General features: G+C 40.2%; 1 long non-coding RNA gene across 1 annotated transcript in view; it reads left to right on the plus strand.

Moving 5' to 3' along the window:
- LOC309795832 overlaps positions 1–14,409 on the plus strand; it is a 278,657-nt gene extending 264,248 nt beyond the window's left edge. Inside the window, exon 3 of the long non-coding RNA XR_014292375.1 lies at positions 14,329–14,409. This is a non-coding gene — a long non-coding RNA (uncharacterized lncRNA). The remainder of the gene's footprint in view (positions 1–14,328) is intronic.
- The last annotated feature ends 11,433 nt before the right edge of the window (positions 14,410–25,842 follow it).

The raw sequence follows: 25,842 nt of genomic DNA on the forward strand, positions 1-25,842 counted from the left end.
ACAAGAAAGTGGATTTCTTAAAAAGTCTGTACTAAATACATCCATCCATCAGGAGTTGAACAGTGCGGGTAGAGGGGAGGAGAGTAAAACTGCAACGCTGTAGCACTATCAGTAAATTACAAAAGTATAGAATGTTTACTACCTGTTGGGGAAGTGAGGTGGGTCTTGATGGTGGTTTGCTGATGATATATTTATGCATGTGGTATTTATTGATACTCTGCCTTCTTTCAAAAAGGATTTAAGGCAGCTAAATCTTGAGGTAACCAATTTATAAAATGAACTGTCATTTTTATCACTAAAACTGTGAGATGCATGTGAAACATTTAAACAGTCTTCACATTAGCCTGATTATTTATTTATTTATTTAAAAAATAAATTTATTTACTTTATTTATTTATTTTTGCCTGTGTTGGGTCTTCGTTGTGGTGCGCGGGCTTCTCATTGCGGTGGCTTCTCTTGCTGCGGAGCATGGGCTCTAGGCGCTCGGGCTTCAGTAGTTGCAGCACGTGGGCTTCAGTAGCTGTGGCTCGCGGGCTCTAGAGCGTAGGCTCAGTAGATGTGGCGCACGGGCTTCGTTGCCCTGCGGCATGTGGAATCTTCCAGGACCAGGGCTCGAACCCGTGTCCCCTGCATTGGCAGGCGGATTCTTAACCACTGCGCCACCAGGGAAGCCCCTATTATCCTTATATTGATATGAAAAGGAGACATGCAAAAAGAAAATATATTGGACTTGGATATTTTCAACGTTTTAAATTCAGATAAACTAAGAGCATTGTGACAGTGAGCCATAGAATATTGAGATTTAGTTGGATCATTCATGATATTCAGCTGCTCACATCCTTACTATTGGGTAAATATTCAGGTTGGAGGAAGTTGGTTCACAGGCTCCCCACAGTTTGAATTTTAACGTCATCGTTTGGCAGAAAACACCTTTCAAATACATCTTGTGACATCATGAGACATTCTACAATGACATTTTCCAAAGTCTCAACTATCGCAAGACCTGAAGATTTGTTTCTATCAGAAATAACTCAAAGTTTGTTATTTAAATTGTTTCATTTTGCACGTCGAGTTCCAAAGTATACATTGCATTATTGCTGCTTTACATAAAATTGAAAGTGTGGTAACAGCAACTCAAATGAGCAGATAGAGCTTGTTATCAAAAATAACAGGAAGATAAATAAATTAGTTTAATGAAGTCATGACTCAGAAGTATGTAAGTCATGTTATTTTGATCAGCAAAATCAATAGCATATCTTGGTCTCGCTTGCCATTTTAATACTCAAAGGCCCTCAGGACAGGCAGCAAACTTGAATCTTTGAAACTTTAGAATTTATGAGAACAGGAATTCTGGAACTCACAAGCAGTAGAATTTGCAGAGCTCTGAAACATTCTGTGTATTGAACATGAGTATGACATTTTCTACTGACTAGTACTGTTATCTTACCTCCTAAATCTCACCCAAATCCTTTGACTGTTCTTCAATTGTATGGGTGTCTCTCATTGTGACTTTTCTCTTGCTTCTGTTTTGGCTATTGACATAGTTCCCGATGAGTCTCCAAGCTGTGGTCACAGTATTCAACACGCAAGCATGACCACATGTCTCCTGCTTGAATCCCTTTGAAGCTTTCCATTGGCCTCAGAATAACAATTAACATCCTTAATGCATCCCAGCATGCACTGCCAAGGCTGGCCACTTCTTGACCACCCAACCTCCTCTGCACCACCAGAGCCCACGCCCAGGGCCCTGAGCCCCCAAAACTGGTCTCTCTCAGGTCTTCAAGCTCACCATTCTCCCTTCTATCACAAGGCCTCTGGATAAGCTATTCCCCCGGTCTGCAAGATTCTCCACTCCCATTTCTCAAGCCTCCTCCATTGGGCCCGGGTAAATCCTACCATCTTCCTCAAAGAGCCTTTTCTAGGCCTCTCAGGTCTTTCTGCTGTGTGGTCTTGCAGTACTTACCATTGTGCTATGTATACAGCTATGTTTGTGCGATAATTTGTTTAATATCTGCCCCAGCTACATGAGGACAAAGGCTGATTCTGCCTTTGCTCACCTTTATCCGTAAAACCTAAAACAGTGCCTGGCACATAATACATGCCCAATCATATTTGCTGAACAAACCAATATACATAGAACTAAGAAGCTGTTCTAGTTAGCTAGTTTTATCTTCCCATAATGCAAAGACCACTTGAATGAATTTTCAAAGTACTATGTATAGAAGCCACCACTCTTGCTTTTTTCATGTGTTTCTCATATTAAAATGGCAAGTGAGACACCAAAAACATGCTATTAATTTTGCCGATTAGAACAAAATTACTTAGACATTTCTCAGCCATAACTTTATTGAACTAATTTTTCTTGCTGAGATTCTCTATACCAAGCTCAATTTGCTTTTTGAAATGGTTTTGACAGTCCACAGACCTGACTGTATTGTTGTCAGCTTATTTCTTTTGTGTTAAAAACCACCCTCATCTCCTAAAGTGTCTTCTCCTCTTGAATGTTATGTATTTTCATAAAGAATCTTTCTAATATTTATGTGTAATACTAGGCTATAAAAAACAAAATTAAGGATAACAGGGTTCTATCTATCTATAGTCTGATTCTGTTGAATTGTAAATAATTCAAATCATCTTCATCTCCAAACTTTAAAATACAGCTTTAGGTTCTTCTCCAGACTATATTACCAAACGTTTATACCACTTGTATTTTCAAAGTAGGTAATTGCCTGGTATCAGCAGAACTGGGTTTAACAATTTTTCTGCAGGAGTCACCTGCCACCTTGAGAGCGAGGCAGTAACTTTCCTTGAATGATGGTATTTCTCTATTTTCATTGGCATATTGAAATTTTGTGGGTGTACATTTTTTTCCCTATGGTGTTAAGCTAATCAGTTTTTCTTAACATCTTTATTGGAGTGTAATTGCTCTACAATGGTGTGTTAGTTTCTGCTGTATAACAAAATGAAGCAGCAATATGTATATATGTCTCCCCATATCGCCTCCCTCTTGTGTCTCCCTCCCACCCTCCCTATCCCACCCCTCTAGGTGGTCACAAAGCACCGAGCTGACCTCCCTGTGCTATGCAGCTGCTTCCCACTAGCTATCTGTTTTCCATTTGGTAGTGTATATATGTCCATGCCACTCTCTCACTTCGTCCCAGCTTACCCTTCCCCCTCCCTGTGTCCTCAAGTCCATACTCTACATATACGTCTTTATTCCTGTCCTGCCCTTAAGTTCTTCAGAACCATTTTTTTTTTTTAGATTCCATATATATGTGTTAGCATGCAGTATTTGTTTTCCTCTTTCTGACTTACTTCACTCTGTATGACAGACTCTAGGTCCATCAGCCTCATTACAAATAACTCAATTTCGTTTCTTTTTATGGCTGAGTAATATTCCATTGTATATATGTGCCACATCTTCTTTATCCATTCATCTGTCAGTGAACTCTTACGTTGCTTCCATGTCCTGGCAATTGTAAATAGTGCTGCAATGAACACTGTAGTGCATGAATGGGTTTTGAATGGGTTTTCTCAGGGTATATGCCCAGTAGTGGGATTGCTGGGTCATATGGTAATTCTATTTTTAGTTTTTTAAGAACCTCCATACCGTTCCCCATAGAGGCTGTATCAATTTACATTCCCACTAACAGTGCAAGAGGGTTCCGTTTTCTCCAAACCCTCTCCAGCATTTATTGTTTGTAGATTTTTTGATGATGACCATTCTCACTGGTGTGAAGTGATACCTCATTGTAGTTTTGATCTGCATTTCTCTAATGATTAATGATGTTGAGCATCCTTTCATGTGTTTGTTGGCAATCTGTATATCTTCTTTAGAGAAATGTCTATTTAGGTCTTCTTCCCGTTTTTGGATTGGGTTTGTTTTTTTGATATTGAGCTGCATGAGCTGTTTGTAAATTTTGGAGATTAATCTTGTGTCAGTTGCTTCATTTGCAAATATTTTCTCCCATTCTGAGGGCTGTATTTTCAGCTTGTTTATGTTTTCCTTTGCTGTGCAAAAGCTTTTAAGTTTCATTAGGTCCCATTTGTTTATTTTTGTTTTTATTTCCATTTCTCTGGGAGGTGGGTCAAAAAGGATCTTGCTGTGATTTATGTCATAGAGTGTTCTGCCTGTTTTTCTATAAGAGTTTTATAGTGTCTGGCCTTATATTTAGGTATTTAATCCATTTTGAGTTTATTTTTGTGTATGGTGTTAGGGAGTGTTCTAATTTCATTCTTTTACATATAGCTGATCAGTTTGCCCAGCACCACTTATTGAAGAGGGTGTTTTTTCTCCATTGTATATATTCTTGCCTCCTTTATCAAAAATACGGTGACCATATGTGCATGGGTTTATCTATGGGCTTTCTATCCTGTTCCATTGATCTATATTACTCTTTTTGTGCCAGTACCATACTGTCTTGATTACTGTAGCTTTGTAGTATAGTCTGAAGTCCGGGAGCCTGATTCCTCCAGCTCTGTTTTTCTTTGTCAACACTGTTTTGGCTATTCAGGGTCTTTTGTGTTTCCATACAAATTGTGAAGTTTTTTGTTCTAGTTCTGTGAAAAATGCCATTGCTAGTTTAATAGGGATTGCATTGAATCTGTAGATTGCTTTGGGTAGTAGAGTCATTTTCACAATGTTTATTTTTCCAATCCAAGAACGTGGTATATCCCTCCATCTGTTTGTATCATCTTTAATTTCTTTCATCTGTGTCTTACAATTTTCTGCATACAGGTCTTTTGTCTCCTTAGGTAGGTTTATTCCTAGATATTTAGTTCTTTTTGTTGCAGTGGTAAATGGGAGTGCTTCCTTAATTTCTCTTTCAGATTTTTCATCATTAGTATATAGGAATGCAAGAGATTTCTGTGCATTAATTTTATATCCTGCTACTTTACCAAAATCATTGATAAGCTCTAGTAGTTTTCTGGTAGCATCTTTAGGATTCTCTCTATATAGTACCATGTCATCTGCAAACAGTGACAGCTTTACTTCTTCTTTTCTAATTTGTATTCCTTTTATTTCTTTTTCTTCTCTGATTGCTGTGGCTAAAACTTCCAAAACTATGTTGACTAATAGTGGTGAGAGTGGGCAACCTTGTCTTGTTCCTGATCTTAGAGAAAATGGTTTCAGTTTTTCACCATTAAGAATGATGTTGGCTGTGGGTTTGTCATATATGGCCTTTATTTTGTTGAGATAAGTTCCCTCTATGCCTACTTTCTGGAGGGTTTTTATCATAAATGGGTGAATTTTGTCAAAAGCTTTTTCTGCATCTATTGAGATGATCGTATGGGTGTTCTCCTTCAATTTGTTAATATGGTTTATCACATTGATAGATTTGTGTATATATTCTTCAATATATTGAAGAATCCTTGCATTCCTGCGATAAATCCCACTTGATCATGGTGTATGATCCTTTTAATATGTTGTTGGATTCTGTTTGCTAGTATTTTGTTGAGGATTCTGCATCTATGTTCATCAGTGATATTGGCCTGTAGTTTTCTTTCTTTGTGACATCTTTGTCTGGTTTTGTTATCAGGGTGATGGTGGCCTCGTAGAATCAGTTTGGAAGTGTTCCTCCCTCTGCTATATTTTGGAAGAGCTTGAGAAGGATAGGTATTATCTCTTCTCTAAATGTTCGATAGAATTCACCTGTGAAGCCATCTGGTCCTGGGCTTTTGTTTCTTGTGAGATTTTTAATCACAGTCTCAATTTCAGTGCTTGTGATTGGTCTGTTTATATTTTCTATTTCTTCCTGGTTCAGTCTCAGAAGGTTTTGCTTTTCTAAGAATTTGTCCATTTCTTCCAGGTTGTCCATTTTATTGGCATAGGGTTGCTTGTAGTAATCTCTCATGGTCCTTTGTATTTCTGCAGTGTCAGTTGTTACTTCTCCTTTTTCATTTCTAGTTCTACTGATTTGAGTCTTCTCCCTTTTTTTCTTGATGAGTCTGAGTAATGGTTTATCAATTTTGTTTATCTTCTCAAATAACCAGCTTTTAGATTTATTGATCTTTGCTCTGGTTTCCTTCATTTCTTTTTCATTTATTTCTGATCTGATATTTATGATTTCTTTCCCTCTGCTAACTTTGTGGTTTTTTTGTTCTTCTTTCTCTAATTGCTTTAGGTGTAAGGTTAGCTTGTTTATTTGAGATATTTCTTGTTTCTTGAGGTAGGATTGTATTGCTATAAACTTCCCTCTTAGAACTACTTTTGCTGCATTCCAAAGGTTTTGGGTCATTGTCTTTTCATTGTCATTTGTTTCTAGGTATTTTTTAAATTTCCTCTTTGATTTCTTCTGTGATTTCTTGGTTTTTTAGTGGTGTATTGTTTAGCCTCCATGTGTTTGAATTTGTTACAGATTTTTTCCTGTAATTGGTATCTAGTCTCATAGCATTGTTGTTGGAAAAGATACTTGATACAATTCCAATTTTCTTAAATTTACCAAGGCTTGATTTGTGACCCAAGATATGATGTATCCTGGAGGATGTTCCATGAGCACTTGCGAAGAAAGTGTATTCTGTTGTTTTTGGATGGAATGTCCTATAAGTATCAATTAAGTCCCTCTTGTTTAATGTCATTTAAAGCTTTTGTTTCCTAATTTATTTTCATTTTGGATGATCTGTCCATTGGTGAAAGTGGGGTGTTAAAGTCCCCTACTATGATTGTGTTACTATCGATTTCCCCTTTTATGGCTGTTAGCATTTGCTTCATGTATTGAGGTGTTCCTTTGTTGGGTGCATAAATAGTTAAAATTGTTATATCTTTTTCTTGGATTGATCCCTTGATCACTATGTTGTGTCCTTCTTTGTCTCTTGTAATACTCTTTATCTTAAAGTCTATTTTGTCTGATAGGAGAATTGCTATTCCAGTTTTCTTTTGATGTCCATTTGCATGGAATATCTTTTTCCATCCCCTCACTTTCAGGCTGTTTGTGTCCCTAGGTCTGAAGTGGGTCTCTTGCAGACAGCATATATACGGGTCCTGTTTTTGTATCCTTTCAGCCAGTCTGTGTCTTTTGGTTGGAGCATTTAATCCATTTACACTTAAGGTAGTTATTGATATGTATGTTCCTATTACCATTTTCTTAATTGTTTTGCATGTGTTTTTGTAGGTCTTTTCCTTCTCTTGTGTTTCGTGCCTAGAGAAGTTCCTTTAGCATTTCTTGTAAAGCTGGTTTGGTGGTGAATTCTCTTAGCTTTTGCTTGTCTGTAAAGGTTTTAATTTCTCTGTCAAATCTGAATGAGATGCTTGCTGGGTAGAGTAATCTGGGTTGTAGGTTCTTCCCTTTCATCACTTTAAATATGTCCTGCCACTCCCTTCTGGCTTGCAGTTTCTGCTGAAAGATCAGCTGTTAACCTTATGGGAAATCCCTTGTATGTTATTTGTTGTTTTTCCCTTGCTGCTTTTAATATTTTTCTCTTCATATTTAATTTTGATACTTTGATTAATATGTGTCTTGGTATGTTTCTCCTTGGATTTTTCCTGTATGGGCCTCTCTGTGCTTCCTGGACTTTATTGACTATTTCTTTTCCCATATTAGGGAAGTTTTCAACTATAATCTCTTCAAATATTTTCTCAGTCCCTTTCTTTTTCTCTTCTTCTTCTGGAACCCCTATAATTCGAATGTTGGTGTGTTTAATGTTATCCCAGAGGTCTCTGAGACTGTCCTCAATTCTTTTCATTCTTTTTTACTTATTCCACTCTGCAGTAGTTATTTCCCCTACTTTATCTTCCAGGTCACTTATCCCTTTTTCTGCCTCACTTATTCTGCTATTGATCCCTTCTAGAGAATTTTTAATTTTATTTATTGTATTGTTCATCTTGGTTTTTTGCTCTTTAGTTCTTCTAGGCCCTTGTTAAACCTTTCTTGTATTTTCTCCATTCTATTTCAAAGATTTTGGATCCCCTTTACTATCATTACTCTGAATTCTTTTTCAGGTAGACTGCCTATTTCCTCTTCATTTGTTTGGTCTGGTGGGTTTTTGCCTTGCTCCTTCATCTGCTGTGTGTTTCTCTGTCTTCTCATTTTGTTTAACTTACTGTGTTTGGGGTCTCCTTTTGGCAGCCTGCAGGTTCATAGTTCCCGTTGTTTTTGGTGTCTGCCCCCAGTGGGTAAGGTTGGTTCTGTGGGTTGTGTAAGCTTCCTGGTGGAGGGGGCTGGTGCCTGTATTCTGGTGGATGAGGCTGGATCTTGTCTTTCTGGTGGGCAGGACCACATCTGGTGGTATGTTTTGGGGGTGTATGTGAACTTATTATGATTTTAGGCAGCCTCTCTGCTAATGGGTTGTGTTGTGTTCCTGTCTTGCTGGTTGTTTGGCATGGGGTGTCCTGCAGTGAAGCTTGCTGATTGTCGAGTGGAGCTTGGTCTTAGTGTTGAGATGGAGGTCTCTGGGAGAGCTTTTGCCATTTGATATTATGTGCAGCCAGGAGTTCTGTGGTGGGCCAGTGTCCTGAACTTGGCTCTCCCACCTCAGAGGCACAGGCCTGACACATGGTCGGAGCACCAAGACCCTGTCAGCCACACGGCTCAGAAGAAAAGGGAGGAAAAAAAATGAAAGAAAGAAAAATAAAATTAAAAAGTTATTAAAAGAAAAAAATTAAAGTAAGAAAGAAAGAAGAGAGCAACCAAACCAACAAACAAATCCTCCAATTATAATAAGTGCTAAAAACTACACTAAAAAAAAAAAAAAAAAAAAAGACAGAACCCTAGGGCAAATGGTAAAAGCTAAGCTATACAGACAAAATCACACAAAGAAGCATACACATACCACTCACAAAAAGAGAAAAAGCAAAAAAATATGTATCTGTACATAAAAGAAAAAAAGGAGGAAGAGAGCAACCAAATCAATAAAGAAATCTACCAGTGATAATAAACTCTAAATACTAAACTAAGGTAAACATAAAACCAGAAACAAATTAGGAGCAGAAAGCAAACCCCACGTCTACAGTTGCTCCCAAAGTCCACCTCCTCAATTTGGGATGATTCGTTGTCTATTCATGTATTCCACAGATGCAAGTACATTAAGTTGAGTGTGGAGCTTTAATCCGCCGCTTCTGAGACTGCTGGGAGACATTCCCCTTTGTCTTCTTTGTTCGCACAGCTCCCGTGTCTCAGCTTTGGATTTGGCCCCTCCTCTGCGTGTAGGTCGCCGGAGGACGTTTGTTCTTCGCTCAGACAGGACGGGGTTAAAGGAGCCGCTGATTCGGGGGCTCTGGCTCACTCAGGCCGGGGGGAGGGAGGGGCACGGAGGCGGGGCGAGCGTGCGGCGGCAGAGGCCAGCGTGACGTTGCGCCGGCATGACGTTGCACCAGCACGAGGCGCGCCCGTGCGTTCTCCCGGGGATGTTGTCTGTGGAGCCCGGGACTCTGGCAGTGGCGGGCAGCACAGGCTCCCGGGAAGGGAGGTGTGGAGAGTGACCTGCGCTCGCACACAGGCTTCTTGGTGGCGGCAGCAGCAGCCCCAGCGTCCCACGCCCGTCTCTGGGGTCCGCGCTTTCAGCCGCGCCTCGCGCCCGTCTCTGGAGCTCCTTTCAGCAGCGCTCTGAATCCCCTCTCCTCGCGCACCAGGAAACAAAGAAGGAAGGAAAAGTCTCTTGCCTCTTCGGCAGCTCCAGACTTTTCCCCGGACTCCCTCCCGGCCGGCCGTGGCGCACTAACCCCCTTCAGGCTGTGTTCACGCCGCCAGCGCGCTCTGACTGAAGCCCGAGCCTCAGCTCCCAGCCCCGCCCGCCCCGGCGGGTGAGGAGAACAAGCCTCTCCGGCTGGTGGGTGGCGGTCGGCACCGGTCCTCTGTGCGGGAATCTCTCTGCTTTGCCCTCCGTACTCCTGTGGCTGCGGTCTCCTCCGCGGCTCCGAAGCTTTCCCCCTCCGCCACCCGCAGACTCCGCCCGCAAAGGGGCTCCTAGTGTGTGGAAGCCTTTCCTCCTTCACGGCTCCCTCCCACTGGTGCAGGCCCGTCCCTATTCTTTTGTCTCTCTTTTTCCTTTTTTCTTTTGCCCTACCCAGGTACGTGGGGGAGTTTCTTGCCTTTTGGGAGGTCTGAGGTCTTCTGCCAGCGTTCAGTAGGTGTTCTGTAGGAGTTGTTCCACGTGTAGATGAATTTCTGGTGTATCTGTGGGGAGGAAGGTGATCTCCGCGTCTTACTCTTCCGCCATCTTGAAAGTCTCTCCTCCAAGCCAATCAATTTATACAGAAAGAATCTGCATCTTATTGTTTTGCTCACTATGCTTTGTTTCAAGATAAAGTTGAAACTTGGTGGGGAGTAGAGGATATATTCACTACAGAAAGACATTGAGGATTTACGATCATTTTAATCACCCTAAAAGGTGAAACCTAAGGACAAACAATTATCACTATACTTTCTCTGCTTTACCTGATTTTACATGAGCGTTTTCAACAGTTGTTCCCTCCTCCTTCCGTTTGTTGTTTCAGGATGGTTGATACTAATTGAAAAGTTAGTTCTAGAAGAATGTGACTCTTTTCGTTATGAATCCAATCAATCTAGACATACCTTGAAAAATGTCCATTTAAAATATCCCACTACCCATGAAGATTCTGTTCCTACTCTTAAAAACATTGATTGCAGCTGACTAGGAAAAAACTATTTTAGTGTATAAATATTAATAATATTTAGAATTAAACAGCATTTTAAAACATTAGCTAGCACTCTAAGTGCTTACGAATATTAACTCACTCTATCTCGGTAAATGCATGGAAGGTTTCATTTTCTTCCCATTTTAAAGATGAAGTAATTAAGGCACAGAGAGATTGAGTGTCTCACTCAGGGTTACACAGGCATATGGCAGTTTCGTAGCAAAGCTGGGGTTCATCCACAGGAAGTGGGTTTCAGAACCTGCCCTTTCAGAATCTTATAAATGTGAATAGGACAAGTAACACCAAACGTAACAACCCTAATGGTGCTGTGAGAGCGTGGAGGGTTAGTGTCAGAGCCAGAGACCCAAGCCCAGCCTGGGCCTTCCCTGAACCTGAAACATAGGTGCTATAGTGGGGCTCACGCATCACCAATAACATATGGAAAGATCCACAGAGTCTAGCGTTCAAGACCAAAGCAGAGCTATAAACTTCTTGAATATCTGCAAGAAACTGCAGTATACATTTTAAAAGATGAAATTCAAATCCAACTTTCGAGGAACCCTGGAACACTTCCTCAAAACCTTGGGTTTCCAGGAGCCATTCCGAGTCCCCTGGTCCTTTCAGTAGCTCAGCTGGTAGAGCAGAGGACGGTAGTTGAAGTCCCCTGTGCTACAGAGCCGGAGCCTTTACTTCACTGCTCGTTTGCTCTCCAGTGCGCAGTGGCTCCCACACAGATTCCATGAGATGTTAGAATCCTGTTTTCTTGGTTAAAAGATGATTTCATTGTATTTTTTCTTTCAGTAAAGGAATACTGATCCGTGGGCATAGATCACCACATACCAGAGTTGAATTACTTTTCTCTGCTCAAGAGACCATTTCCAATTTCAGGATGCCTCATCACTCCCCCCTCCCCCTTGATATTTTGTAGAAATCTCCCTTCATTTGGACTCACCTATAGCCGTTATTGGCTGTGCAGCAGTAGCACTGTGGCTGAGCGGCATTCTTAGACCCCCAGCACTCAGCCTGAAGGAGCACGAGTTTTTTTCTGAATCACTAGGTTGTACACCTGACACTACTATAATAGTGCATGTTAATTCTAACTCAATAAAGAATGAAAATACAGAGGACATATATATTGTATCTGTGTCATATATCAAGTACCCACTGTGTGCAAAGGTCAGATGAATTCATGGGAGAGATAAGACAAACATGAATGATGCCATAATATATATATATATATATATATATATATATAGAGAGAGAGAGAGAGAGAGAGAAAGATCTACCCATACGAATATACATGTATTACACAGAGAGATAGTGAGCCTAGGATAGGTGAATGTGGCTGACATGATTATGGTTTAAAAAAGTACTAGGAAGTAACTTCACCTCCTCCACAAATTCTTGATCTAAGAGCCACTTATTTCTCTCTCTGATGCCTAGCACAAAGCTTAGAGGAAAGAAAGTTCTCAGTAAGTATCTGTTGAATAAATAAATAAGTGAAGAATTAGAGGAAGGAAGGGAGGGAAGGAGGGAAGGAAGGAAAGGGCTTAGTCAACCAGTTGAAACATCAGCCCAGTCTCCAAAATCATCCATTCCTTGACTCTTGTACATCTTCTTGACTATCCAGTTTTTGGCCAACCCAAGATCCCCAACCTTGGTGAGCCTCACCTTTCATTTTCCTAGCTGGAGGCTCATGAAGAGTTTCTTGAGAAAATCATGAGAATCTGCCAACTTGGTCCAGGATAAACCTGTCCTATTCAATCTCACTGGATCCCTACCTGACCTTGTGTGTTCACTTACGTTTAACACCTAATCGTATTGCCCAAGTGTCCTCTCCAGTCACTTTCATGTTTCACAATTTCTCAAGTCATCAGCTCCACCCATGTGCCTCTTAAATGACTTTCTCCTTCCTGCCTCAGATGAAATGGCATCTCTCCTCCTTTACAGTCAAACCTCCCACCTACTCTGGACCTTAATTACCCTCCTCTTGTCACTGGTCTCTACTTCTGTTGCAGTCACATGCTCAAGCTGATTCATCCTTAAGTAACCAAAAGCAAAATGACCACCAAGAAGACATTTTCCTCAACTCTGTCATACTTTTTTTTCCCTCTTCTTGTCATGATCCAGCTTTCCTCCTCCTGTAAGTCAGCTTTTATACCCTCTATGTGACCAAAATATCTGTCTCAGAAGACACAAATGTTTTGCAAAGTCAAATCTATGATTTTCAGACAGTTCTCGTCCTTTCAAATCTACCAGTAGCGTTTAACACTGTGGTGCCTGAAAAAAAAACACACACACACACACAACGTAAAAGCTGAGAATTATGTTAATTCAGTGGACTTGCTGAGGACTTAAATCCAGGAGACAGCCTCTCAGATAGCTCTGAGGGACTGCTCCAAAGAGATAAGCAAGGAGCCCAGTTGGAAGTGGCTGCATAGTCTGATAGCCTGATGGCCAGAGCATCCTTTGTTTACTGATGTGGCAGGTGACATTCTTCATCCACAACTGTTTACCAATTAGCTCTTCACAAAACACTCTCCACGGCCTCCAGTGTGACTCCTTGACCTGATTCTTTTCCTCCTGTCTCCTTTCTTGACTCTTCCTTCCCCAACACTCTGTATGTAGATATTTCCTCAAGTGTAGACCAGCTTCTCTGCATCTCTTGGAGAATGACATCCATTCCATGACTCCCCACACTGTAACTCGATACTTTCAGCTAATGTATTAACTAGATATTGATCTGGCCCCTTGAAAACAAATACAACAGCTTTCTGAAAAACTAGCTCTTTCTCTTCACTTTCCTTTTTCTAATAATTACATCAATTATCTCTTAGTCAACAATGTTCAAAACCTAAAAGTAATTTCTGACCTATCTTTGCCTGTCTTATATCCTCCCTGTATTTTTGTTTCTTTGTTGTTATTTTAATTTTTTTTTCTTGGTATAGGTGAGAAAGAAGGAAAGGGAGGAACAGAATAAGACTCATTGTTTGACACTTGGAAATTATTCCAAAGGATGATAATGCTGAAATGAAAACTAAATGTTAAAACTCAAGGAATGGATTCATTTTAGCTGTGATTGCTGTTTAAAATGACTAAGTAAAATACAAAAAACAAGGAACACATGCATTTTTTTCCCTTCAACAGAACCAGAAACAAGTATTTGTAAATTCACACAGTAGTAAACATAATCGTGGGCTCTGGGAAAATAGTGTGGCCTGAAGTTTGTCCTACCCTTAATCTAATTATCATCATGTATAATCGGAATTAGCAACAGGGACTGAGTGGGGTGGTCTTTAAACAAGACGAAAAGGTGGCAGGTCTTAGATAAATTCACAAACATTTCACTTTTCGCAAAGATAAATAAGCATATAAATTTCTTGCTTTTACTACTAGAAGAAAAAAGCAAAAAGGCTCTAGATGGACTCATGAAATAAAATTTAGCTTAACACACTGCTAGGGTAGACTTTTTATGATTATTAAGAATTTTTTCCATTCATGAATTGGGAGATTGGGATTGACATATATACACTAATATGTATAAAATAAGTAACTAATAAGAACCTGCTGTATAATAAATAAATTAAAATTTTTTTTCCGTTTATTTTAAGTCGGCAGTAATCTCTTGTTACCATGCATCTCAGTTTTTTAAGAGTTTCAGAACTGAAATTATGCACATAAAACATCAGATCAAGCTTTTTTCCAGTTTATATATTTCATTTATTTTGTTTCAGAGTTCCTACTCTTCTAAGACAAAGTGATTTCGAATTTCTGTGCAATCAAGAAAACTCAAGGCCTCTTTAAAGAAGAAGCGCAGGTAAGTCCCGGGGACAGAAATGTCTCCAGACCTACCAAATAAGACAAAAAAGTCTTCTTAAAATATATAACTTGTTTGTCTTGACAAAATAAGACACTTGTGCTAAAACTGAGCGTGCTTTGTAGGTCTTTACTCATGCTGTTAACCTCTGTGAATTAGCTGTAGGTAAATGATGCCAAAACGTGTAATTAAGCTGATTTTCTTATTCTTTCTGATAATATGAAAGCAATGGCATTTCTACAGCTTTTTTATTTCTGAAAAATTAGCTGAATGAGAACATCCTAAAATATAGAATCTCTGCTTTTTAACTAGAGAGAATTTTCTACTAGGATGGAGTAGACCAAACAATGGATTATAGAGCATGTGTGTTTCCCCACTTTGTAAGTGGTTTGTTTGGAAGCTCTTTTCTTCTCAGGAAGTCTTAATCCTTTCTGAGCAGCACTTACATGGCAACCTTAGAGAATTAAACTTGTACCTGGTTATTTTTGTTCTCTCCTTGATATAGCTCAGTGCGTTTTCTCAATGGTAACCATGGTCTAGTAATTTAAAGCTTTTGAACTTTGGGAACAGATTCATTTAAAACCGTATTCTGAGGAGTTTCCTCAAAATGAAAAGCGTTTTCTACTAGAAAGCTATAAAAGAATTTACAGCAGAAAATCTGATAAATGTCCTGCCCAGGATGTGTATATACAGTGGTTCGCCTAGAAGATCCAGTTTCCTAGAGTAAATCATTCAGAAAGTGCCTGACTCTTTGGCTTAATGGGTTGAGTTCTTTGAGTTCTTTGACTTTGCTTGATCGATGGCTTGTTTCCTCTTTTAATACATAATTCAGTAAAATTTTCCCTTGGAGAAAGGGTTTTCTAGATTATGAAATAATTATGAAATACAAATATGTAAGAATGACGACATTTTTACGTCAGAAAAATTGAGTTACTGGTACATATTTCTTTCTGATGCTCTTCGTCCAAAGACAATATACTGTTCTTTTTTCAGATGAAAAATAAATCATTGCAAAAATTTAAAGGTTAAGTGCCCACATCTTGAGTCTATGACAATAGCTACGGTCGTGTTGCTGATATAATTTTCTATTCAGGTTACTAGATTTGAATTAACTTTATATCCAAAATAAGTAATCTTTTATTTTTTTTCCTCCTTTGAAGTTGACATAAATTTAGTACTTGCAGAAGAGTTTTATTGCTTTTCAGCTTAGTGAAGGGCAAAGAGAAAATAGAAGGGATTTTTTTTAGCAATAAAGTTGTGGTTTAATTGCTACACACAATAGTAGCAACCACTGTTGTTTTCTTTCAATATTCCTTTCCGGCACTTATTTTTTTACTTTTCAGGTAAGTGTGTCTCAGAGAAAAGTGATAGGAGAATCCTTTAATAAAAGTTCTTGCAGACACACACACACATCCTTACATGCTCAGTAATTAACCAAAACTAAAATAAAGCTCTGGTGTGAATGGCTGTTATGTGCCACCTCCTGCATGCAGGGTAATTTTTTCCCCTTGATCTCGGTTTAGGTAATGGTGAGATTCCTCTGTTAAGATAAAACAATTAATACAAAATAGACTTATAATTTACCATCTATATTTTCCTCAGGAGCTGTTAAGATTCTTTCTAAGAATTTTAGCATTATATTTTGCACACAGTCCATTGAAACAAAGACCCTGGGAATGTATGTGCAATATATATATATATAGTTTAGATAAGAAGTGATTTACCTAAGTTGCTTTGCTGATATTTTCCTGAAATTCTCCTCCTGGCTTTTCATTCAAATGTGAATCATGACGAAGGCTGTGAAAAACCTACCCATATAGTTTGATAATAGACTTCAAATAAATTACATTTTTAGGATAGATTGTCACTGTAGTATTCTGGAATTAGGTGCATAGCTCTTCTTATTATGAATGAGAGCTACGCACCTAATTTCAAACACCGTAACCTGAAATGTAATCACCTATGTTTTCTCCTATAAAAAGATAACGCGATATTCAGTGCAAAAGCAGTACTTGGTTCTCTGAAACCCATTGTTGATGAGATTCCTTCGGATCTCCAGCATTTCACCCTAGAAAAAGCTCTTTCTATAAATGCCGTGATCATAAAACACGTCGACCTCCCCTTGTTTTCTAAGTAGCTCTCTTCAAACCCTCCTCTTGTCAGTTCATGAAAAGCACTCTTCCATACCCGGAGGTTCTCGACAGCAAGCATTTAGTCTTTAATAGCTAAACATATAAACTCAAGTGCTTTAGCGCTCCTCTGAGATTCACACTGAATGACAACTTTTCATAGGAGACAGTTGCTACAATGTAGGTAGGCTGCTGCCTTAAAAACACACATATAAGCATATATCTTGGTGACGAAACAAAAGGTTACCTTCCACATACCCCCAAACTCTTCCTAAATCAGGCAAATCAACTGCCTATTTTCTAACCTGGGAAAGACACCCAAACCAAACCAAACCAAAACAGTGCTAAAAGAGTCTTTCCAAACTATATTCTCTAGGAAGATTTCAGAGTTTGCCTGTTATGATTTAGACTTGATATTGTGAATATGCTTTAGGGCATAGGCTTTAGGTAATATTTTTCAGTGTGATTGTAAACGTACTTTAAATGTCCTAAGGTTGGCCAGATATTTTTAACTAAACCCAACAAAGATGCAGAAACATTTCCTCAATTTAAAAAAGTACAAAATGATGTTTTGCAAAAAATTGCACCTAGAACTAAATATCACACAATTTCCATGGCACAGAATCTTGCTATTGTTTAAAAGTTGGTAGGAAGAATGGAAAACATGTAAAATGTGGTCCATTTTAGAAGTGGAGACAAGGAATATCATAAATAATTGAAATCCACAGATAAGCCAAAGCTTATCATTTTTAGTCAGTAAGCGCCACCCTTTTCCAGGGCTTTATAAAAGTCAACTCAAAATTATAAAACGTTTGATTGTATAAATTTTTTTTCCCTTCAATCAATATTGGCCAAAAGAGAAAGGGAAAAGCAAAGAACCCAATAATACTCAAACTGAATATTCCCTCCCTGCCTTGACTGGGATGGGACACCGATTATATCACTATTTGGTGGATAATCAAAGAATTCAATGAAATGAAAGAAACAGCATAAATTAACAATGTCAAAAAAAAATCATAAGCCATTCCAACGATTATAAGTATCTCTATGTTTGTTGTCGTGTGGAACAAAAGTCAGAATGGCTGACTACAGATTTTACTTTTCATCTGGATGCTTTGGTATTTTGCGGACACAGCATTTGGTGCAAGGGAAATGTTAGAGTTTAAACTTTGTGAGATACTGTGGTAATTTTTCACTGTGCTACTCGGTCCCTTCCTCCTGGGTAAGAAGGATTATCCTGGAGCCTGGGCCCCAGCAGTGTGGTTCAAGGAGTTCTGTTTGGCCTGAGACTTGGGAAAGAATGTCTGAGCTTTCTGAAGATGCCAGTCTGATTTCAAAATTTTGGGAAGTCTGTACCCAAGGGAGCATTCAGCCTGATGGAGTGCTTTGACTGTTCGTGTTTGCATGTGACTTTACAGGAGGGGTTCGCTGAGTACAATGCCCATGTCTGTCTTCTGTCATTTAGCCAGTGTGACCCTCAGCCTCAATTAAAAAAAAAAAATGTGAAGGGGCATAAACAGATTTTCCTGTTAAAATATATAACCTATGGGGGAACAGGAACAAAGGACAAGGTGGCTACAAAAAACTTCCTTTTATTAGGTCACTGCTTTTTTTAAATCGTGAATTAAAATTGAACAGTAATTTACTCTATATTAGGAAGTTAGAGAATGAGCAAAATGGATTTGTTAGGGCTGTCCCAGGGCTAGTGAAGAAATGGCAGAAATAACTAATTAATGACGAAGAGGCGTTGGCAGACTCCCATGCTAGAAAGCACCACTCTTAATTCGATTATTTCAGTTTTGTCTTATATCAGCTCTAAAGCATTGCTCTCACTAAGTTAAGGTTGGTAGATATTCCAAGGCCCCTAAAAAACCACAGTGTAGTTATTCTGGGACCTGGATAGGGGCCATACTGTAAACTGATGTGACAAATTGCTTTCTACACAAGTGCGTGGCTTGGTCATTGGTCATGAGTTGCCATTTGCATGGATTTGCACAGACGGAAAACTGGATCCTTGAAGAACACCATGGGGTGGCTGTACCCATGCTGAGACATGTCCGCCATCCCCAAGGGGTTTTTTCATGTCCTAATGTCTTCTGCCACCAAAGTCCTGGCCCCATGGGATTCTGAGTGTCCTCTGTCTTATGGCAAGAGCCAAGGCTGTGAAAATGCGTGGCCTAGAATGAAGTGATAGCCCTCAAATGCTTCCCATCAGCTGAGACCAGACCACTCACTTCACAGCTTGTGGCCCAACCCACAGGGAACCATGTAAGAAACTAGTCTTTAAAACACTGTCAACAGAGAACAATTAGGAGGGGGGCCAGGCAAGATGACGAAAAGGCAGAGGAACAAATCCTGTTTATTAATTCAGGAATCAGAAAATATCTCCTCAGGGATTATATGGACAGTGTCTTGCTAATAGGTGGTACCAGTTTGCCTTCAGTTTTCCAATCAGTAAAAATAAACAAATAAATGCAATGCTACGGCAGATGTTGTTTGATGTAATGACGGTAGCGTGGTAATACTGTCTCTATTATTCTTGAACACTTCGCGTAAAACCTCATTGCCTTAAAAACTTGGCAATGTTAATTCACTTCTCAGTTTCTTAATCTGTAAAATGGGAATAATAAACCTCCCTACTGTTCTTTTATGAAGAGAAAATGTGAATATACCAAGGTTTCTATATATATAATGCTCAATAAATTATAACTATTATTATTGAAGGTAATTATCTTACAAGAGCACCACGTTCTACAACAGGTCTCTATCTTGAACTTCCTTTTCTAAGACCCATTAGGTAAGCAATAGAGTGCAGATATTTTCAACCTTCTTATATTTTATCATATTTATAAGATATTTATTGACAGAGAAGGGATGAAATTTAAACTTGATGAGTAGAAGAAAGAATAGAAATAGGCAATGCCGAGAATTTTTTTTTAATGGAGCAGCCACAATTCAAGCAAGCCCCATTCCACCTCTCGGATCAGACTGCGACGGGAAGATTTAGGGAGGTGCCATGAACGTGGAAGGTTTTACCTCTAGGAAGTGTAGCCAATCGCCAGTGTTCTCTGCAAGCCATCTGTCTTGTTAGCTTCTCAATGGAAGACTCTGCTTTATGGAAGATTACCAGAAGTAAATAAGCCTGACAAATAGGAGGGTTAGAATGCCTAGTCCTAAGCTTCCATGTCTCGCTCCAGAGAACTCCAGTACAAAAAGGGCAGACATCAATCTATTTGCTTCTCTGTCCCTGGCCAGATACTCTGTGTCAAGTACATAGTGAAAGTTCCCGAAGTATGTGTTGAATGCGTGAATAAATGAACCCTTTTCCTGGGAAATAATATGCTAGGTGGTCTCTATTCTAGGAGCTCAGAGATGGCTTCTAATAATCACAGCAGACATTGCTAACCTTGTCTGGAGGCGGCCACTCAGCGCTCTTTGGCTTTGACCATTTGGGATTTCAGCACCACAGCAGTGCTTCTTCCCCTCATCTTTCTGCTGTGTGTATATCTCCAGACTGAGCCTAATTAGAAGAAAGGTGCTTTGAGATCTTCTGATAAACATTCTTTACAACTGTGAAGTTGTTTATGAGGTGTAGCTAATGTATTTCTTATTTTGTGAGCCTGGCCGTATAAGAAATGTCATAGGGCTTCCCTGGTGGCGCAGTGGTTGAGAGTCCGCCTGCCGATGCAGGGGACATGGGTTCGAGCCCCGGTCCGGGAAGATCCCACATGCCGCGGAGCGGCTGGGCCCGTGAGCCATGGCCGCTGAGCCTGCGCGTCCGGAGCCTGTGCTCCGCAACGGGAGAGGCCACAACAGTGAGAGGCCCGCATACCGAAAAAAAAAAAAAAAAAAAAAAAAAAAGAAATGTCATAGCAAATGAGCCCAATGATCCACGCAGCCAGCAGTGGACCCAAGGAATATTCTATATGAGATTGTGGTTGCCACTCAGATATTACCTAAATAAACGTCTTCAAATTCCCTTATAATTCACCAAAAGTTTCTCATATAAGAATTTATTTAATCACTTTGAATGTTATAAGCTAAAAGTAACTTCTCATAGATATCCCCCAATTTTAGCAAAGTATTTTATTGTACAAATTTAGATACTCTGGAATTTAAATGATAATGGCTATTAAACTGTGATAAAATATGATTGTCTAGAAAGGGATTGTTACCTAATAACAAAGTATTTTTAATTAGTAAATATTTCAGGTTTAGGTGAATATCAAAGTACAATACTGATGTCATAGATTTCTACCTACTTCTATATCTTTTCTTCTTTTTGCTCATTCCCTTGAGAAGAGTACTTCCTTACTTCCAGATTTTGCGGTTTGATGTTTGCTTTATCCAAGTACATAGGTTCACCAGATAATCACCATCCTTGTTGATTTGTAACATCTAAATGATGCTAATAGTGACAAATTGTTTCACTACAGCAATTTTCTAGAAGAGTCAAATGCCAAAAAAAAAAAATCCGACTTGTGAACATAATAAAACTCAGTTGAATTAACAAAGGTGACTTCAGTTGAATAGCATGTTCAGGGTAAAAGATATTTTTTGTACCTCTATAAAGGGAACTTTCTCTTTTCACACGTATGTCATTTAAGCGCTGAAAAAAATCCCTCTCAGACACTGTTTATTGAAAAAAATTTCATGAGAACCAATCTCACTTTTCCAGCAGTGAAGCAGCCTACCTTTCTAAAAGGGGAGCAGGTGATGCTTTTGCAAATACTGCCTGCACGTTGCAACACATTTATTTAAAAATACTGTTTCTATTATTCTTGAACACGTTGCATAAAACTTCATTGTAAACGGTGTTGTCACCAGGGATGGTAAGTTGTTTTCACGCAAGAACTTCAAACCCTCCTCTGATGTGGTCAATTAGGGGAGCTTTTTGTGACTCCTTAGGACCAACTGAGGGGACGTTTTGCTGTGATTTTTTTTTCTAGTTGGGTTCTCATTCCTCCTGACCTACTTAGCATGGGGGAGTCAGCCATCATCTCTCCCAGTTCCCCAAGGAGACTTTGACAGTTAGGCACTGGCAATTTGCGTGCCGGCTCTGTGTGCGCCTATTTAAAAGTCCAGCTACAGACCCACGCATCACCCACTCTCTCTGTTCAGTTACTTACCATTGACACACTTGGCGAACAAAAGTTCCTTGGTGCGCGTGTGATCTTAGACTAGGTTTATACAAAGTGCGATAGCCCTTTGTCCAAAGAATGAGGTGTGCAGAGAGAAGCCTGGATCAGCACTCCCTCTTCGGTGTCAGATTTTGACCTGGAGACCTACCTTAGTAGAGTCTGTAGCCAGTTGGAAGAGTTCCTTTCCTCTGACCTGGAAAGGGCCCGCGGGAGGTGGGCGGACACAGCGCTTTGGCTCTTCTCCTGTGCGGAGTGGTCAGCGACCCGGTGTTTCTCCAAACCGCCTCCCACCTCCTCCGCCCCGACTCAGACACCGCCCGTTAGATTCAGCCGGGAAGCTCAGTGCGCAAAGAGTGAGCGTATAACGTGTCCCATGTACGTGAGCCATATCCCTGTTCTTGATGGATTTTTAAGATCACAATTATATTGATTGCCAAATCTCAAAATCAAGATAAAGTGGCACTCAGAGAGAGACCTGATGACTACTGAAGAGGAAAAAGGAACATCTAAGAAGGATTTGGGTGTCAGTAAGAGGTGACTGCATCTTAGTTTAATGGTATTTATCTTTACTGTGTGCATGAGGTCTGTGAGTATATACAAATATCTCTGGGGGAGTAGAGAGTATAGCTCAGGGAATGGTATTGGTCCTTTCAGACTAAAAGTGTTAAAACTCAGACATTGGAGAATGTGTTTTTTTTTTTTGCTGAACTACAGTTGATTTACAATGCTTTGTTAATTTCTGCTGTACAGCAAGTGATTCAGTTGTACATGTATATATTCTTTTTCATATTCTTTTCCATTATGGTTTATCACAGGATCTTGAATATAGTTCCTGGTACTATACAGTAGGACCTTGTTGTTTATCCATCCTAGTTTGCATCTGCTAGTCCCAGACTCCTAGTCCTTCCCTCGCCCACCCCAGAGTGCAGTTTTTTTCTGGCCTGCATTTGAGAAAATTGGCTTAGAGGAGAAATTGAGTCCCGCAAAGGCCAGGGCACACCCTTAGAAACATGTTGATTTATTGTCATGTGGCATTGTGCTGGGTCCTTGGGAGGGATACAGAAAATGCATCAAACATCAAACATGACCTGCAAAGAGCTCTGAGTCTGCTAAGGGAAAGAAGTCATGAGCAAAATACATCAAATAAAGTGATGCATGATGCAGCAGAGGTCCCCATGACATGACGTGGGAATTAAGAGGAAGGGGAAATTAGTGCAGGCTTTCTTAACCAAAATTCTCCTGTTGAAAGCATTTGCCACAGGGATGTTCAAATGGTCTCCAGAGATGACCTTCAGCCCCTGGAGGTTGGTAGAGGGTCATGGCTGGTAGGGGACATAAAATGCCCATATTCTGTTGTGGGCTTAGTTCATATCTGCTCTTGGTAGGCCAATTGGTGTAACAGAGAGAGGTATTTTTGAGGCCCATGGGGCCAGAGTTGAAAGCAAATGAAGCATTTTTCTGTTCTTAAAAAGCAACATTTATTCACTTAACAAGTGTTTCCTAAGTGCCTACTTCTGAGGTATGGCAAACCAATGTGCTATTTTCTGGACAAATAATTTATGGTTACAGTAAAGGCCAACCTGAATAGTACAATTTAGATAGTTTAAGATTTTAAAGTTTAACTACTTTGAGTACTTAAGATCACTGGAATAATTTAGTTGCCTCATCAGAAAGTCATGTCAGAGGTAAAGCACTAAGGGTTTTCCTAAAGCGTTGTTCCTATTCATTTGCTTAGGTCAGTGGTCCCAAGTGGGGACAGTTTTGCCCCTCTGGAGATATTTGGGTGTAATTTCAGGAAACGTTTTTTTGTGTGTCACAGCTTGGGGATGGGGTGCCATTGGCATCCAGTGGGTAGAGGCCAGGGATGCCGCAAAAGATCTTTCAGTGCACAGGACAGCCATACAATCAAGAACTATCCAGCCTAAAATGTCAATACTACCAAGGCTGAGAAACTTTTTGACTTCATTCCTCCTCAAGTCACTAATTGTGAGCCCCAGAAACAATGAAGTTTCTGCATGGAGAGGCCTGATACTCATATACCCCTTATGAAGGAACAGACACCCCAGCTAGACAGAGAACTTGGCTAGATATCGATCGTGTCATCGAAAGCAAGAGGAAATTGTCCAAAAGTTGGAGCAGAGAAGGAGGAGATAAACCAGAATGCAGACCTCACTGGGCGAGAAGTAGGCAAACTGAGATCCTCGTCAACAGGCTGGAAGTGGGCTTCCAGACACCAGTGCCCAACATGAGAGCTACGTTAAGAGGCATCATTTCTCAAGGGCCAGCTGTGCTGTTGACGGCTTGCCACCCATGGCTGCCTGTTTGTTTGCATCAAGGACTTAGCTTTTCTTCTTCTTTTCGAAACTGCCAACCTTGCTTCTTTACCCCTCTGTGATTTCATGCAGACCTTCACCTCAGAGCCTGTGCCCTGAGGTCCCCCTCATGGGCCCTGACTCCAAGGCCCCATGCACCATACTTGCCACCCTGCTCAGCCCTCCCCCACCTGGGTTCTCTACTCTGGGCCACTTAGTCACCGTATGGTCACAACAGCTGGGAAATGGGCACAGAAGGACCTGCCCTTATTGCCAAGGGTGCACTGGGAGCGATGTGCTTCTGTAAACCAAGGATGGGAATATTCTCCCAAATTCATATTTGTATGAATGGTAATCAGACTCTGGTTCCATTAGGACATTACAACACAAATAGATTTTTATAACATGTCCTGAAAATGTCATGAGCTTTTGTGTTTGTAAATTTCATTGTATTTTAGGTCTCAAAGACCTGGTTTAAAGATGGCATTTTAGCAGAATTTTCTATGACCACATGATACATAACACTCCCAGGCTGCTTCAGGCAGCTTTATGGGCTCCCACCAACTCAGAATGATTCACGTGGTAAAGGGATTTACAGTCGGAGAACACATTTCCTGTGTGTTCATTTGTTTCTCGTATGAACCCAGGACAGTTGGGCCTCTTTCAGCGTAGAGCCTAGCATTGAATGGATGCATAATGGAGTTGATAAATTAACAAATGCCCAATTTTTTGAAAATGACAAAACATTCTGATCATTAAGACGACTTCCCCAATGAGTCATGGTTTCTTAGGAATGGATCTAGAGCCCTGGGAGGCTGACACCCCATCCAAGGCTCTTTCATGTTGCAGCTCTGGGCTTGTCTGGACCAGGACAGACACACAGTCATGGGCATCTACAGCGGGATGAAACCATTCCCTGGATCCCAGAGTGCTGAGTCACTTCATAGAGAGCACTCTTTAGGAAGTGGTCCTGTGCACCTGAGTTTTACCTGATTCCCTTGCACACCTTCAAGTGGGGAGGTCAGTTAGGAGCAATTCCATCAGAGGCGGCTCTTTTCTGCTCTTCAAGGCAGGGGAACCCTGCCTTTGATTTGTTTTGTATCTCACCACAGGGCTGAGCACACCCTAGGGGCATTTAATCTGTTGACTTGAATTGATCTTGGTTGCTGGGCTTGGCCCGATGTGAACCTTCACACTGTAGGACTCAGCAGGTCACTGGAACTCATTCAGTTTAAATCCAAGGCCCCTGACAGCTCCAAGCAACTCTCTCTGAGGTCTACGGGTCTGGTCAAAAGATCATAGCTTTGACACTAGAGGCAGTTAAAGCAAAGACATGCTCTTCCTTCAAAGTCTGTAGGTTGAAGACATAAGATGATCTAGAGCCAGTTATATTGGTCTCCTGATCAAAAACTGCTGTTACCTAAAGAGTAAAGTGCAAAGTCTGTAGCCCAGGATCCTGATCCTAATTTACCTTTTCAGTTTTTTTCCTCAATACTCATCTTCATCTTCCATGTGCTTCAAGCCAAGCTGAAGCATTTTCATGACTCTAGGTAAGAAATGTGTACCATTTGCTCTGCCAGGAATGGCCTGCCTTTTTTTTCTCTCTCTCTCTCCCTCTCTCTCTCCCCCTCTCTCCCTCCCCCATCTCCACCCATCCCTATATAACCTGGTCTGTCTGATTCATTCACTCTCCTGCTCAACAAATATTTATTATGTATCTTCTATGTGTCAGGCGGTATGCACAGTGCTGGGCATACAGAAGTGATCAAGAGAGTCAAAGTCCCTTGTGGAGTTTAAATTCTTCAGCAGCAGCTTAATATGAAACAAATTAATTAATTAAATACTTACA

This window comes from Mesoplodon mirus (assembly GCF_964341445.2).
Source record: "Mesoplodon mirus genome assembly, chromosome: 20".
Taxonomy (NCBI): Eukaryota; Metazoa; Chordata; class Mammalia; order Artiodactyla; family Ziphiidae; genus Mesoplodon; species Mesoplodon mirus.